This window comes from Saccopteryx leptura, chromosome 3 (genome assembly GCF_036850995.1).
Source record: "Saccopteryx leptura isolate mSacLep1 chromosome 3, mSacLep1_pri_phased_curated, whole genome shotgun sequence".
NCBI lineage: Eukaryota > Metazoa > Chordata > Mammalia > Chiroptera > Emballonuridae > Saccopteryx > Saccopteryx leptura.
This window is the reverse complement of record NC_089505.1, coordinates 343,101,112-343,117,875: the sequence shown is the minus strand read 5'-3', so window position 1 is coordinate 343,117,875 and position 16,764 is coordinate 343,101,112. Positions and strand designations below refer to the sequence as shown.

The following is a 16,764-nucleotide window of genomic DNA, read 5'->3' as shown; positions in this document are numbered from 1 at the left end:
CAGACTGGTGCAGCCACTGTGGATAACAGTATGGAGATTCCTCAAAAAACTGAAAATCGAACTGCCTTTTGACCCAGCTATCCCACTTTTAGGAATATACCCCAAGGACACCATAGAACAGCTCCAAAAGGAGAAATGCACCCCCATGTTTGTGGCAGCATTGTTCACAATAGCGAAGATCTGGAAACAGCCCAAGTGTCCGTCAGAGGACGAGTAGATTAAAAAGCTTTGGTACATATATACTATGGAATACTACTCAGCCATAAGAAATGATGACATCGGATCATTTACAATAACATGGATGGACCTTGATAACATTATACGGAGTGAAATAAGTAAATCAGTAAAAAAACTAAGAACTATATGAATCCATACATAGAAGGGACATAAAAATGAGACTCAGAGACATGAACAAGAATGTGATGGAAATAGGGGTGGGGGTGGGGGGAGGGGAGATGGGGTGAAGAAGGAGAGAGGGGTTGGGGGAGGGGAGGGGCACAAAGAAAACCAGATAGAAGGTGACAGAAGACAATTTAGCTTTGGGGGAGGGGTACACAGCACAATCAAATGTCAAAATAATCTAGAGATGTTTTCTCTCAACATATGTACCCTGATTTATCAATGTCACTGCATTAAATTTAATAAATAAATTTTTAAAAAAAAGAAAAAAAAAAGAACTAAAAAAAAAAAATTGAACACCTCAATGAATTATCACTATGTGAACATCCTCAAGTAAAAACACCTTACCATAAAATGCTATTAGCATTTCAACATAGACAATATAAAATATATACCTTAGGATTTGGAGCTGAATATGTTAAAATGTGACTTAATATATATTTTTATTCTAAAAATACATGACTAATATAAATGTGTAAGTGTTCAATTTTATTTTATGGAGTCAAGTCATTTATAACAGGTACCACTCATCTTTTCACTGAGCTCTACCTGATCCTTGAACCCATATCTGACCCTCACCTTATTTCTGAGTAACGTATCAGTCCTGACTTCCTTTCTCTTTATTATTAATATGGGTGATCCGGACACTTATCCTGTCATTTGTTTATTCAAAAATATTGGAGGACCTATTATGTGTCAGCCACTGTGCTAGGTGCTAGGGTACAAAAGTGAAAAGTCTACCCTCCTGGGGCTTCAAACTTAATACAAGACACACAGACACTTCAGTGACCCCTAGGATGGGTATAAGCATAAAGAGTTCCATGTTAAATCATGGATGGAATTATAAATGCATACACTGTTTTTGATGGTTCTAAAGGGTTTGGGTTCTTATCTTTCAGAATTGCAGCATCACACAATAGCATCTTAATGTCCACGGTATCTAAATCACTGTATCAAGTGCCCTTCTTTATCTGTTTATTCTGTATATTTTCTCTCTATACACACACACAAACACAGACACACACACACAAAAAAAAATCCCCAAATAACAACTTTAAGCAACTGCCAGATCTCCAAATTTTTTTTTTATTTCAAGAAAGTCACAAAATTAAAAAATGTGGTACACAACATAACAGTTCCAATGCTATAGAAATGTTCACCTGAAACCTATGTACTCTTATTAAGCAATGTCACACTGTTAAAGTTCATTTTCTAAATAAAATTTAAAAATTAAAAAAAAATGTGGTTGCTTACCAGTCTTTATAGATTTATACCAAATGGAACCAGAAGGAGGCAATCCTATCACTGCTGACTTGATCTCTTTAGACAACATTATCTGTAAACCTCGAACAGGAGCTAGTTCACTAAACCACACAATACATTTCATGTGTTATTCCATGTCTGAGCTCTGCTTGTGCATCAACTACAGTGTGTCCGTAAAGTCATGGTGCACTTTTGACTGGTCACAGGAAAGCAACAAAAGATGATAGAAATGAGAAATCTGCACCAAATAAAAGGAAAACTCTCCCAGTTTCATACCTATTCAGTGCAGTTCGATGTGGGCTCACGCACAGATATTTTAGAGCTCCTTAGGTAGCTATCCTGTATAGCCTCTACAGACTCATCACTGACTGATGGCCTACCAGAACGGGGTTTCTCCACCAAACTGCCAGTTTCATTCAACTGCTTATCCCACCGAGTAATGTTATTCCTATGTGGTGGCACTTCATTATAAACGTGCTGATATTCACGTTGCACTTTGGTCATGAATTCAAATTTAGCAAGCCACAGAATACACTGAATTTTCCTCTGTACTGTCCACATCTCAACTGGCCGTGGGCTGCTCCACTGTATACATGGTGTTACGTCATCATCTGCACATGCGCACATGCTGCCACATCATCCTACAGAAACTGGGAGGGTTTTCCTTTTATTTGGTGCAGATTTCACATTTCTATTGTCTTTTGTTCCTTTCCTGTGACTGGTCAAAAGTGCACCATGACTTTACGGACACACTGTACTTAGGGAGCACGTAAGTAGGCCAACTTGACTATTGCTGCTTTTTTTGCATATAATCATAGCCCCTTGTTTTCAGAGACAAAAATGCATTTTCAATTTTTCAATATATTTCTTCTAATTAATAGAGTTATAGTTTCTCACATCCTTGGCTTGTTTTACTTATATCAGAGACTTCTTTAGAACCCTTCACTATGACATTGTGGTTGGCACTTTGTCAAAGTAAATAATCTTTCCACCTCAGAAACATCTCTAGCCAAAATGGACAGAGAAAGAATAGAAACTTGGACTGTGTAACTCATTCCCTCATCCACCTCTTCATGCAAGTCCTTTAAGCTAATTACTGTTATTTGGTGACCTCCTTCCACAGTCCCATGAGCCTTTATTTCTCACTAAGCCCTCTGCTTACATATTTTCTTAATATTATTACGTTTAGTTGTTGAGTGTGCATGCCTTCCGCTTCAATCCCAATAGGCTTGACTTGGGCCATAATTAAGTGAAAGACAAGTCCAGACAGCAGTGCACCCTGATTCCACCAATCTCTGAGCATAGCTGTGGTAGGGAATACAGGCATAAATCCTGAAAATCCATAAAGATTCAAGTACACTTACATCAGTTTGCTTTTTTTGCTTCAGATATGAAATTGAGGTCTTTGAGCTTCAGAATACTTCAAGATAAATATATGTATTCCCCCTTTCCCCAGCACGTAGCCCCGCACCTGGCTCCTAGCAGGGAATCAGTCAGTGTTTGCCGAAGAAATGGATTTGTTTCCTTTATTCTCTCCACGTACTCAGTGGGCCAGCCTGACTTGCTCTTGAGAAATAAGGTAGGCTTCAGTTCAGCCCTGGCAAGAGTTTCCACAGTCTCCTGGGGGGACCCTTCTCATTTTGAGGGTCTCACTGGCAATCTCTCTTCCTCCGGCATCACTGTATTTATAAAAAAAAAACACTTTTTTTGCATTTTGGCTGACAATTCAACAATTTCCTCATTGGGTTAGTTTAAAATTTTCAGGTAGCTGCCATCTGTTTTCATAGATTTAACTACATTTAGTTTGTTCATCATTTTCAGAATAGCTAGGGCATTTGCCAGCGTTTACTCAAACACCTCCTACCTGTATACTTCAAAAAGCAATTTGGGAGAGAGAAGACTTGACAATTCTTCCCTCATATGTTGACAAATAATTTGTTTACTCTCTCTGCAATCTGTTCTTTTTCTTTAATATGCCCTGTGTACCATGATTACCAAGTCATTGTTTTTTTACTTTAAATATGTGGCTTTCACATTAGAGTCCCTGGAAGGCACTTTGTGTCTTCATTTCTTATTTATAGCATACCTGCTACACTGGAGTGCACTAAAGTTTTTTTACTTTGCCTAGATTGTGTGTGTGTGTGTGTGTGTGTGTGTGTGTGTGTGTGTATTTAATGGACTATGTACCGAATAATGCCTTTAAATTTTCCAGCTAAGGATGTTAGTTTTTTAAAAAACACAAGGGTGGCCTGACTTGTGGTGGTGCAGTAGATAAAGCATCGACCTGGGATGCTGAGGTTGCTGGTTCAAAACCCTGGGCTTGCCCTGGCCGGTTGGCTCAGTGGTAGAGCGTCGGCCTGGCGTGCAGAAGTCTGGGGTTCGATTCCCGGCCAGGGCACACAGGAGAAGCGCCCATCTGCTTCTCCACCCCTCCCCCTCTCCTTCCTCTCTGTCTCTCTCTTCCCCTCCCGCAGCCAAGGCTCCATTGGAGCAAAGATGGCCCGGGTGCTGGGAATGGCTCCTTGGCCTCTGCCCCAGGCGCTAGAGTGGCTCTGGTCGCAGCAGAGCGATGCCCCAGAGGGGCAGAGCATCGCCCCCTGGTGGGAAGAGCATCGCCCCTGGTGGGCGTGCCAGGTGGATCCCGGTCGGGCACATGCGGGAGTCTGTCTGACTGTCCCTCCCCATTTCCAGCTTCAGAAAAATACAAAAAAACAAAACAAAAAAAACCCTGGGCTTGCCCGGTCAAGGCACATATGGGAGTTGATGCTTCCTGCTCCTCCCCCCTTCTCTCTCTCTCTCTCTCTCTCTCCTCTAAAATAAATAAAAAATAATTAAAAAAAACACAAGGGTGGGAAAAAGTAGGTTTACATGTAATACAAATAGATCATACAATAATAAATAATAATACAAGAATAAATTCCACGTTTTACATAATCAAAACTTTAAACCTACTTTTTTTACCCTTATATATAGTCATCTTGATAATCATTGTTGATTCTAATCAGCAATCCTTAAAAACTTCTGGAATTTTTATAGATTAAATGATATTTGTGTGGCTTCATTGATATTTTCTACAGTTTGTTTCCTCATTTATTAAAAATACCTATTTAAAGGGTAAATACAGTAATATAACAGATTCATTAAGACATATGACAAGATGCTTGATGATAGAAACATGGACAGAGTGTTGGGGTGATAATTATATAAGTTGAAGAGTCTGAGGATAGAAAAAAAATACACTAAATGCCTCTGAACATAGCAGGCATGAAATAACTAAGGGATTGAGTCTATCTTAAGCAAGGTTTCTGGGGTCAGGCCCCAGGCTCTGCTAACTGAACAATTCACCTGAAAACCTAATGTAATCTTTGGCCTCAAAAACAGTAGTAGAACAGGAAAAAGAACCAGGCTATATTCTTATCACATCTGTAATGTGTTCTTTGTCTTGGATGTCAGGACTTTTTTCTTTTTAATTTACAAAGGACATTGTCAAACTATAGTGTAATCGGCTAAGCAATACTAAATGACACTTAGCTTGACTACAATGATGAAATAAGAAGAAGTGACCAAAGTCAGAAAATAAAAAGGTAACTTCATCATTAACAAATTAGAAAAAAAAATTTAATTAGAAAAAAATAAATTAAAAAATAAAAATTAATAATTAAAAAATTTAAAAAAAAGAAAAGGGGATTTCAAAATTTTGAAGGATGTCACGTGAAACAAGAATTTACCACAATTTAGCTCTAGGGGGGGAAAAAGAAACCCTAGCGTCAATAATTGGAATTTCAGAGGTTGCCAGCTTCAGGTCAATAAGAAGAGATTGTAATGTAAAGGTTGTCTGACAATGCGGTGGTAGGGTCCTGCGAGGCGGTGTGTTCCCCACCGCCACAGCTGGTTGGCAGGTGCCCTACAACCCTCAGAAATCCCGTCAGATCGGAGGCTAACACGAGTCCATCATTCCCCCTCCACATCAGAGATACAGTCCGTTTCCCACAGCTAGAGAAGCAAGGCTGATTGGAAGTTCTGTACTTGCCTTCAAACCCATTCAGAGAAACTCCTGCCACTTACCAGGCACAGCAGTGCCAGTAAGCCGGATAGTTGTGGGCTGACATTCCCTGGACTCTAAATGCCAGAGAAAAACATCTTAAGGAAGCACAGCCCACCCACAAGGGCTTGAACCTGAAACGGGGAGCAGGCGGACTGGGTGTCTCTGTTCTTTATCAGTCTCCTTTCCATTTCCTTCTTTTTTTTTCATATATTCTTATTTAGAAATTAAAATTAATGGGGTGACATTGATCAATAAGAGTATAGGTTTCAGGTGAACATCTCATAGCATTTGAACCGTTGATTGCGCCATGTACCCATCACCCAAAGTCACACCATTTTCTGTCATGGTATATTTTCCCTCCTTACACCCCTCCCTTTTCACCCCCCCAACCACTTCACTTTTATCTATGTCCATGAGTTTTATATCCTACCTATGTGTGAAATAATAGTTCTTAGCTTTTCTGACTTACTTATTTCACTCAATATAATATTCTTGAGGTCTTTTTCTTTTTTTATCAGCAAGCATTGACTACTGGGGGGGGGGGGTGTCATTTCTACAGTGGTTGACTGACCACCTCTCACTTCCCACCTTTTCTCCTGACCTCCTTCTGGGTTGTCGTGAAGTAGAAGCAGAGTCCTACAGTGCAATTTCCGGGAATGTCTTTGCTTTCCTGATACATACATTGCCACTGCCTCCTCCATTGGAGTTTAATCATGAAAACTGATGATGGAACCACAGCTGCTAATGTACAGCCAGGAGCCAAAGCCCCTGGAGAACTGTCAAGACATCAGCACCGGAAACAACAGCCTGACAAACACTCTCCTCCTGTTTTTTAAAGATTTCTACTCAGAAGTTTTTTGTTCAGCCAGCAGCTGAAAATATTCCTGAGACATAATCCTTTATGATTTCCCCCCTTGGGAATGAAATATTTCTAGTCCTATGAGTGCTTAAGCATCTTATACTACTTAAAACAATCCTTATTTGTTACTAAGAGGTCTGAGCAACATATTGGATATTTATGCAATCACAGAACCTTAGTTAGAAGGAAACTTCAGAGCTCATCAAGTTTGAAAAGTTCACAAGAATGGGAATTTTCTCTTTTAAGATCCCTGATAACTGGCACTCATTTATACAGTAAGTCATGAAATATTTACTGAGTGACTACTAGAACTGAATGCCTTTATTAAGGAATATCAGTACCTATCCAGGTAATCTTTGAATAGCACCAACTGATAGAAATTCTTTTGTTTATAAACCAAAATATTATGATTTTATAAAGAGTATAATTTTTTCAAAAATCTTAGTTTTTAATCAAGTGTGCATTCTCTGAAATAGCAATTAATATAATTTATAGGAAAATGACTTTGGGGAAGGTTTGATGTGGGCTATTCTCTGTTTGTCCCCTCCTCACCCACCCCCTTATTCTTTCTGTGCTGAGAATTTTAGAATGTATCACCTAGGCTTCCTTTCCTCCTGTTAGAGGGTGGGTGTGCTCAATGGGAGGCATCAGCAGATTGGGGGATGGGAAGAGAGACAGTAGAAAGGAGAGTTATTAGTCCCCCCACTTCCCCCATAGACCACCCCAATCTCTGAGGTTCTGCCTATGGTTGCATTCCTCTGTGGCAGCCACTCCTATAGGATGGCATTTTTTCCCTCAAGGCATCATGTGGCTCTAGCAATGCATACGTACCTGTCTGTCCCCTTTCCCTTGGGTCCAGGTGTGGTAGTTCCCTCTGCTGTTGTACGTTCCTATTGCCATTGTTGTATGTCCTTTCCATGTACTTTTCCATCCCTTATAGGTTTCCTTATCCATTCCATGTTGCAAAACCATCCTTTTGGAATGGTGTCTGTTTCCTGTGGGTCATCAGCTACTGCACTATTAAATATCTCTGAGCCTCAGTTTACTTAGGGGCATAGGAATCCTAATATATAGTTCCATGAAAGACTTCCTGTGACAGATTCAGTGACATTACCTCTATAATGCAGTCCAGTGTCTGGCACACAATGTTCCATAAATGTAAGACTATAAATATTAGAGCCGGAAGCATAGCCAGCATAGTAAGGCACGCACGCACCAGGAGCACTCTTCCCATTTTTACATGCTGACAGGAGCCTTTCTTCAATATAAATATAGCCCAATACAAAAATGTAGAATGAAAATGTAAGAATATCAATGGCTACAAATGTAACAAGGAGCATTGCCTGTCTTGAGATCCTCACTGCCTCTCTGAAGCCCATTCATCTTTTTCTCCCCTGGGTGTCTGCTCGTTTAAGGATGACTAATAGGCAGTGCTTCACAAGCTGAAAGCCGTGCACCTTCATTCATTTTATGACCAATATAATTACCTGACTAAAGGCAATTTAAAACACTGTATCGCTACTATTGATTCTGCTTTTAGATTTGGCCAAATTAAATGCTTATTATCATGTACACAGCTTAACATAAAGAAACTCTTTATGCACATTATTTCAAAAGGCATGTTCTTTCCTTAGAATACTTCTATGCCTTGCTTATGAAACAGTTCTGTGCTTGTTTTCATATTGCTCTGCTCTATGAGACTTTTTCACTTAGAACACCTGGCAGAGTTGCCTTCCACATAGTAGGCACTTAATAAAGGTTTGTTGAATAAATGGCACATATTAGTTAGCAGGGACTATTGCTTTAGTTAAGAGACACAGATGGCTCGGCAGATGGCATGTAAGGTCATGCAATGCCTTCCCAGGGAGCCTGAAGTTATTCACAGAAAGCCATTGCGTCACCACTGTGACCAGCTTGAGCACTCCTGTGAATCTGAGCAGATACATTAGCTAGCAATAGGATGATTAGTGGGGGAGAGTTCAGCATCCTGCTCCCTGTATCGAAAAGAGAATATACAAAATTAAAAATAATGCCCTACAGGACATCACCATAAGTTTATAAGAGCCATATTATAAGTTGAGCTATCATCAGGGTCAAGTGCACAAAAAATGTTTGTAGTACTTTTTTCTTCCAAACAGATCTTTCGGGGTTAGATGTTGAGCATTTTAAAGTAATAAACAAAAAAGAAATGGTGATTATAAATTATTTGAATTTATGGTTGAAAACATATCAACAAAAAGATCCAAGGTCTATTGAGAATTCCTTTATTGAGATCATAATCTTTTATACTGACTTCTGTCATTCAAAAGATAATGAGTGATTAAAAAGTATAGTTACTTAATATTTCCTCATTGATTTCTAATGATGCAAAAGGAATATCATTTTTAATCCTTATCCTCCAAACCTTTATTTCTGGTGCAAAAAATAAAATCTTTAGTATCAGATGCCTTGTCGTGCATTGAACATGGAATACTCCTTTATACCAGGCTCTGTCTCTGCCTAAAATGCTCTCCTCTCCTTTTTAGCTATCTAAATCCTGAATGTGAAGCCTTCCATGATTACACTAAGGTCAGGGTAGTTACCCCTCCTATATCTTTGCACAGTAGATTATGTCAGTTATCTGAGTAAATTAACTCACACACAGCTAAAGTTATTTTGAAGTAGTCCAGCCATACAGGGTTCCACTAGTGTCTCATTATGTTTAATTAAATTTATTGGGGCAACAATGATTAATAAGATTATACAGGCTGCAAGTGTACAATTCTATGATACTTCATCTGTATATTGCATTGTGTGACTACCACCCAAAGTCAAATCTTCTTCTGTCATCATATATTTGACCCCCTTTAACTTTTACTGTTCCCTATCCTCCCTTGCCTCCGGTAATCACCATACTGGGTCTGTGTCTATGAGTTTTTGTTTGTCTTATTCACTTGCTGCCTTTAGTTTTATATCCCATATATGAGTGAAATCATATGGTTCTTAACTTTGTTTTTTTGTTCTTTTTGTATTTTTCTGAAGTTGGAAACGGGGAGGGAGTCAGACAGACTCCTGCATGCACCTGACCGGGATCCACCTGGCATGCCCACCAGGGGGCGATGCTTTGCCCATCTGGGGCATTGCTCTGTTGCAACCAGAGCCATTCTAGTGCCTGAGGCAGAGGCCACAGAGCCATCCTCAGCACCTGGGCCAACTTTGCTCCAATGGAGCCTTGGCTGCGGGAAGGGAAGAGAGAGACAGAGAGGAAGGAGAGGGGGAGGGGTGGAGAAGCAGATGGGCGCTTCTCCTGTGTGCCCTGGCCGGGAATCAAACCTGGGACTCCTGCACGCCAGGCTGACACTCTACCACTGAGCCAACCAGCCAGGGCCATGGTTCTTAACCTTGGACAAAGTATCTCAACAGACACTTCTCCCAAGAAGACATACAAATGACCAACTGATATATGAAAAGATATTTAACATCAATAACTATTAGAGAAATGCAAATCAAAACTACAAAGAGATACCACCTCACACTTGTTAGAATGTCTGTTATCTCATTATTTTTTCCCAAGAGCCATGGTAGTACTGAAGGTGCACCAAACCTGGCTCCATTTATACTCTCTCCTGTACCCACTACAAAGCAGATACTTTCTAGTGGATGTTTTGATGTGGTGTAGAGAGGACATGAAGTATAGGTCTTGTTCAGCCAGTTTCTGGCCATCCTGCTGGTGAATAGCCCCCCCCCCCCTTGAACTTTCTTTGGAGCTAGCTTCAGCTGAAGAGAGCCACCTGGTGAAGCTGGCTTTCTGTGGTGACCTGATGCCTCTCCCCAACTCAGACAGCTGTGAAGGGCTGGTCCATCTTCAGGATTCCCCATAGGGTAGACTGAAGCTTGGATTGAGGCTGCACAGCTGCTCTATTTCTCTCTGTGTCCAGTTGTTTCCCTTCCCTTCCCTTCCCTTCCCTTCCCTTCCCTTCCCTTCCCTTCCCTTCCCTTCCCTTCCCTTCCCTTCCCTTCCCTTCCACAGGCATTGAGCCAAAGAGCTCTTCTAACAGACCTCCTGTATGCTAATTTCTGTCCCGCAATCAAGGAACCACATATGTGAAGATGGTGGTAGGAGTGATCCAAGACAGCACACATGGGGGTAGGATCTGGAGCAGGGTCACACAGCTGCACGGCAGGCAATGGGACCCCATGACTAGCGGTCGGTAGAACACAGTCCCTGGCACAAGATGATGTGGTTGTTAAGAGTTTCACCTGTGGAAAACAGGGATGGCGTTCAGATGAAAGGGAATGCACTAACTGCTCTAATGGGTGAATTTGAGAAGCACGGGGAAAATAGTAATTGCAAGGAGGATGGAAGTGACTGGCTCTGGCTAAGCTTGACTGATGCTCTGGAAAAATATAACAAAGAGCTGAGAGTGATTCATCTTCACTTCAAAGCTAGGTGTGAAAGCCAAAGAGCCTCCTTGGTCGCAGACAAGAGGGTCTTATCTGCAGCAGAAGGGCAGAGGGACAGAACCAGGGACAATACTGAAGAGTAATTGGATCCAAAATGGGCCAAATACTTTCAGGGCAGGTCTGCTACACCAAGATCAGAGATTTGGTTGAAAAAAATAAAAAGGGGTACTATGACTCATGTGATGGTATTGATGTCCTAAAGATTCAAATTCCCATTCGCCCTGAGTCCTTTGGGTTTCAAAAGAGGCTTATTTCCCCCATCAAGACTAGAAACCCTTTTCCATTTGGAAATGATGCAGAAGCCTCTTTCCCCTCCAAAGACAATTGTGTCCCCATTTCCCCAGGGTCAGTCCTCACTCTGTTCTGTCCCCTAGGCAATAACTAGGGTTGAGTTACACATAGCTTCAGTTAGGGGCATACTGGGCCTGTTGAGGAAAGAAGGGGACTGTACCTCCCAATCACTGCAGAGCCCGCTAACATGCACACCTAGGACCTGCGGGGAATAAACATGACCCTGGATTTTGGAAGTCCTTGATCAGGTTGGGGAAAACACAAGGGCTGAATACAGGAGAGTTTTTTATTTATTTGGCTTAGAAGATTGAACACCTTGGCAAGAACGTGGGGAGATGGTGAGGACAGGCTACTAGTCATGGACCACACATGAAGCATAAATGCCAGAATTTCCACAGCATATAGTGTAACAAGGGATTAAAAGATTCAGGAATAGAGGTTTGGTAGAGGGAATATATTCTGAACATGATATACAGGTCAGAAGTCTCACCAGGAGACTATGCTCCATAAAGAAACCCAGAGGATACACTGTTCACCGAAGCAATACAGACTGTCTTGGTGAGAGGATACCAGCAGAACTGAAAAGGTCAGGTCTGCCCATCCTCTGTAGGCTAGGGTTCATGGCAAGATTTGCAGTGAGGAGCCAGAGAACCTTGAAACAACAGAGTTCAGCGGTAGCCCTGAACTTTTAGAAGTCAGGCAGACACCTTTTCATGAGTGGCAAATTTGGAAGAACCGTCATTTGGGGCCCTACTTTCAGAGAGTTTGGAAGTGGTTAATAAACAGGATGTCGCTAGAGGCAAAACAAATGGGCAGCTGGTAAAAGTACTACTCAAACTGTGCAATTAGAAGAAATCAAGAATGAATTATTGGAAAGCTTAGGGAAGTTGGTATGCCCCCAACCAAAATTATAGTACCTTGCCTGGACCTGAGATAGTTGTTAGACTTAGCAACTATTAACTGAAGAAGAGGTATAAGGTCCTGGTCAGGTGGATCAGTGTATATACAGCATCATTCCGGTGCACTGAGGTCACGGGTTCTGTCCCCAGTCAGGGTACATATGAGGAGCAACCAGTGAGTGCACAACTAAATGGAACAACTAAGTGAAACAATGAGTTGATGCTTCTTTCTCTCTTTCTCAAATCAATGAAAAAATTAAAAATAAAAAAAGAGGTATGATTTCCAGAAGGAAGGACCATGAAATACCACAGCAAAAGTACATGTATGCATCTCCTAGATTTCCCCCCAGTACTTAGTTTTAAGCTACCAAGTTTGGGGATGGTTTGTTACACAGCAATAGATAATTGATACAGCTACTCTGGGCACTTTGTGCATGAGCTCACTGAACAAGCACTAGGGTAGCTGGGAAAGGATCCTGAGTGAATCATCTTTCCTCCTAAGTACAAAAAATCTTCTCCTCAGTGGAAACTTTTGATGAGAATTCTTTTTTATTTTAAGATTTCTTTATTTATTCATTTTTAGAGAGAGATGTAAGAGAGAGAGAGAGAGAGAAGGGGGGAGGAGCAGGAAGCATCAACTCCCATATATGCCAGACCGGGCAAGCCTAGGGATTTGAACCAGTGACCTCAGCATTCCAGGTCGATGCTTTATCCACTGCACCACCACAGGTCAGGCAAAAGAATTCTAATGACAAACACATTTTCATACAGTGGGTGTATCAATCACTTGGTCCCAAAACTGCTTGTCACTGATCTCTCATTTTTTTGCCCCCAAGTCCATGACCATAAAGTAGAACCATTAGTTCTTCACAAATTAGTGTTGATCTTGATCTTAGGACAACTCTCCTCTTAGACAAAGAGGACAAAATCATCTACTGCCCAAGGTTCTGCCTACTGGTAAGACTTTCCTAATTCACTGCCTTTTAAGTGACGCTTAGTGGGGATGTACTTCCAGTTGAGACCAGCACACTGAGCAGAATCATCACTAAAGCATGTATCTGTGGGCGGAGGAGGAGGTAGTATGCCAGGACTGGACATGCAGGTCCGTGCCCTGAGACAAGAATTTGGAGTTTGAGTATTTCATTTGCTTTTTCAGCTAACAAGTGCTATTAAAAGCCCTTGCCTCACCTCGCCCTACAGTCATTCGCTACCTCATGCCCTTCATATGCTATTGGTGACATTGACCTCCCAAATCTTGCCTTTGCGTGTATTTCTTTCCAAGGGAACTCAGGGGACAATTTTATTAGATATTTGTTGTGCAGGTCCCAGGCCACCAGTTTCCAATCTCTTAAAAGTGATTGGATTTTCCCTACCTCCTAGATTTCCTGGAGGTTCTGTGCTGCAGATACTCTGATATCGTTTTCTGCTAGGTCAAGATTCTTACCGTCAAGAGAAGTTGACTCGCTGAATTACACTGAAAAATACTTTATTGAACACGTACTGTGTTACTTGAAGAGTTTTGACAAAAACAAGGGACCGATAAAAAAAAACAAAACAGGCAAGTATAAAAGATGACGGTGTAGCCAGATGCAAAAAAGAAAACCAGCTTTGAGAAGCAGTCCAGTAAGAAGATTAGTAATAATACTCCTAGCCATGAACGCTTCAGCTTGTGCCCACACTGTCGCTGGCTGTCACCATGGCAACACTGTCAATCCTACCCTCGGACACACCGGATTTTGCTGCAGCTGCTTCTGCAACAGAAATAAATCCCTGTCTGCTTTTTTATGTCACTAGCTCCAGACTCCAAATCCAAGTCAGGTGCCTTAGATTGGCTGAACCTGGACCATAAGTCTGAACAGTAGCCAGCTCAGAGGCTCAGAGAGCAAGGTTTTTGTCTTTTACAGTAGCTGATGGACTCAGCTTCCTACTGACACTCGTGTTCCGAGAGTTTCTGAAACATAAAAGGGAGGTCATACTTACCTGGCAGGGGAGACACTGTGATCATGAAGGGGGTTTTTCCAGGGTGAGGCTTATCCATTAAACTCTGGATATGCGGACCCCAGCAATTTCTCCAAATGTGGGAAACTCGACTGCATAATAAGTGGTAGTGAGGAACTGTGCTAGTGCTCGCCCCTAAAAAACAAAAAGGAGGTCAGATATTAGACAAGGAAGAAAAAGACAAATGCCCTCTCCCTGGTCCCCTTCTCCTGTTATAGGACAATCTTCTTCAGAAATTCTTTTAAGTCTAGGATTTGAGAGAATAAACTTCCTAATCTTAAACATGCTAACCTACAGGCTAAACTTCTAATGTGGGCAAAAGAATTGCAAAGATAAATAAGTAAGAAATATTTTTTTAGGTGGATAAATGCATACAAAGGGAACTCCAAGTTACAGAAAACTACAAATGTTTTGAGTTTGAGAGTTATTTTAGTATCTAATGTCCACAATCAGTTCCACAGTGTTAGACACTGGCACTGGATTGTATGAATAAAAATGAGTCATGAAAAAGAATTGTGGTAGAGCCTTAGAAATGAAGCTAACAAATCCAGATTAACAAAACTGAGTGAATATGTTGATGATATTTGCATCTGAATTTAGGTCTTTCATAAAAGAGTGAGTCACAATGAATGAAAAATAATTTTACATCCTCTGAAACAACTTCAAATGAGATTTTTGAAATATACTTTGGCCTCTGGCCTCCTTTTCACAAATGACCATACTAAATTTGGAAAAGAGATGAAAACATGAATACACACATTAGGAAAGACAGATATGGTAGCATTAAAAAGCTCCATTTATAGCGGATGCTCATGCTATAATGGTGAAAAGACAATTGGCACAGACATATCTAATGACTTGGCCTGGGCTTAACCACCCTGTCAAGCAGATGTGTCGACAAAGACTAGAGTGAGGAAATTTTCTCCATATAGATATATGAAGTGGCTAGTTGGGTGTTGGGCAAATGAGTTTGTAAAATTTGTATTTTTTTTAGTTTGCTCACTTTTATTGTTTCAAAATGGTGCGGGGCAGTGCCAGGTATATGTGGTCTGTGAAATTGCAAATTACTTTCCTGCTTGGGAGGAGCCACTGTTTTGCTAATGTTTGCTGGGGGAGGGATTTTGATTGCCCCCAGCCTGTTTTGGAGAGAAGAAGGAGAAGAGGCAGAAATAAGCCATGTTTGCAGAGAGGAGCAGAAGGAATGGAAAGAATGCAGAGTGCTGAGGAAGAAGTCATGTTGACAGGGAAAGAGAGGGTGTGCAGATGGGGAACCAGAGCTAAGAGGCTTTGCAAGCTCCACTAAGACTGGTGGGGCCTTTGATTCTAGGAGAAACGGGAGAAGATTCTCTTGGCTGTGGAACCAGAGAATGTGTCAGGGCTTTGGGAGCTCTGAATGAGAAGGAAGCAGTCTTCCCTGTGTGTTTGCTTGTCCTCCAGTGCGAGACTTTAATAAAGAAGTGGCCCACCATTTTTTTGGCTCCACTCTTTGTTTACTGTCTGTCTGAATTCAATAAGAACCTGCATGGCCATGATGGCAGTGGTCTCTGGCCCTACATCAGACATTGAGCAAATCTAGAAAAGTCACGGCACCCTTCAGATTCATTGCAAATACCATGTAGTGGGCCTGAAGCACAGGTTCTAAAACAGAAATTACATAGGTAGATTATTGATTTTAGTCCTCCAGCCTGCTGGGAACTACCAGTGCCATGTGGAAAAACTGCACAAGACACAAACTATCGTCAAGAGAAGAGGGAGAGGCAGTCAAGAGCGACTGACCTCCTGAGTCTCCTTCTCTCAGAGCTTTTATTGATCAGAAGCAGAATCTTTTTTACAAGAACAAAGGTAACAGAATTGTACAGGAGGAAGATCAGGTAATAAGGGGAAAGAATGACTAATGTACTTCTTGCTGATATGGAAAAAAGGCTAGTTTTAGTCAGTATATTCTTTATCTTTTGCTAATTAACAAACACAAAAGGAGGGGTAATCTATAAACCTCTATACTAATTTCCTAAAGCCCATTCACAAACATTCTTTTTTTTTTGCACAAAGGTCACTCACACAGTTTCTTGGTGTTTGCATCCAAGAAACCTATCTCCCTATGTTTGCAGCAGGGGATTACATTCACATCACCATTCACACTGAAAGAGTTTTAACTAAAGTTCCTTAATCCAAGTTATAGAAGGTTCAAGATCCAATAGGTGATTTCCTACAATTGATGTGCATGGCACATGCTCACAGAAACAATAGTCTCCAAGATAATGATTCTTCCTGGGACCAGCTAAGCAGCCTTCACTAAGCCACTTACTAGTGGTGTTTTTAGGTTTATCTGTCATCTATTCTATAAAATATTTTCTCTTTCTCACTCTCCATCTTTCTATCTATCTACCCATCTATTATCTACCTCCATCATTATCATTTATTACAGAGAAATTTAAACACAAAAATAAAATAATGAGCCTTTATGTACCCAATTCCCAGCTTCAATAAGGGCCATTTTGTGGCTACCTCTACAGTTTCCATATTATTTTAAAGCAAATATCTGACCTTATAATTGGGCCTGCAAATAT

The 16,764-nt window shown here is 41.0% G+C and overlaps 1 non-coding gene across 1 annotated transcript; it reads left to right on the top strand.

Annotated features, from left to right (window-relative positions):
• Positions 1 to 14,171: 14,171 nt before the first annotated feature.
• LOC136401737 (U1 spliceosomal RNA) lies at positions 14,172 to 14,335 on the top strand. Its single transcript, XR_010750741.1, has one exon. It is a non-coding gene; the product is annotated as a U1 spliceosomal RNA (small nuclear RNA).
• Positions 14,336 to 16,764: the final 2,429 nt, after the last annotated feature.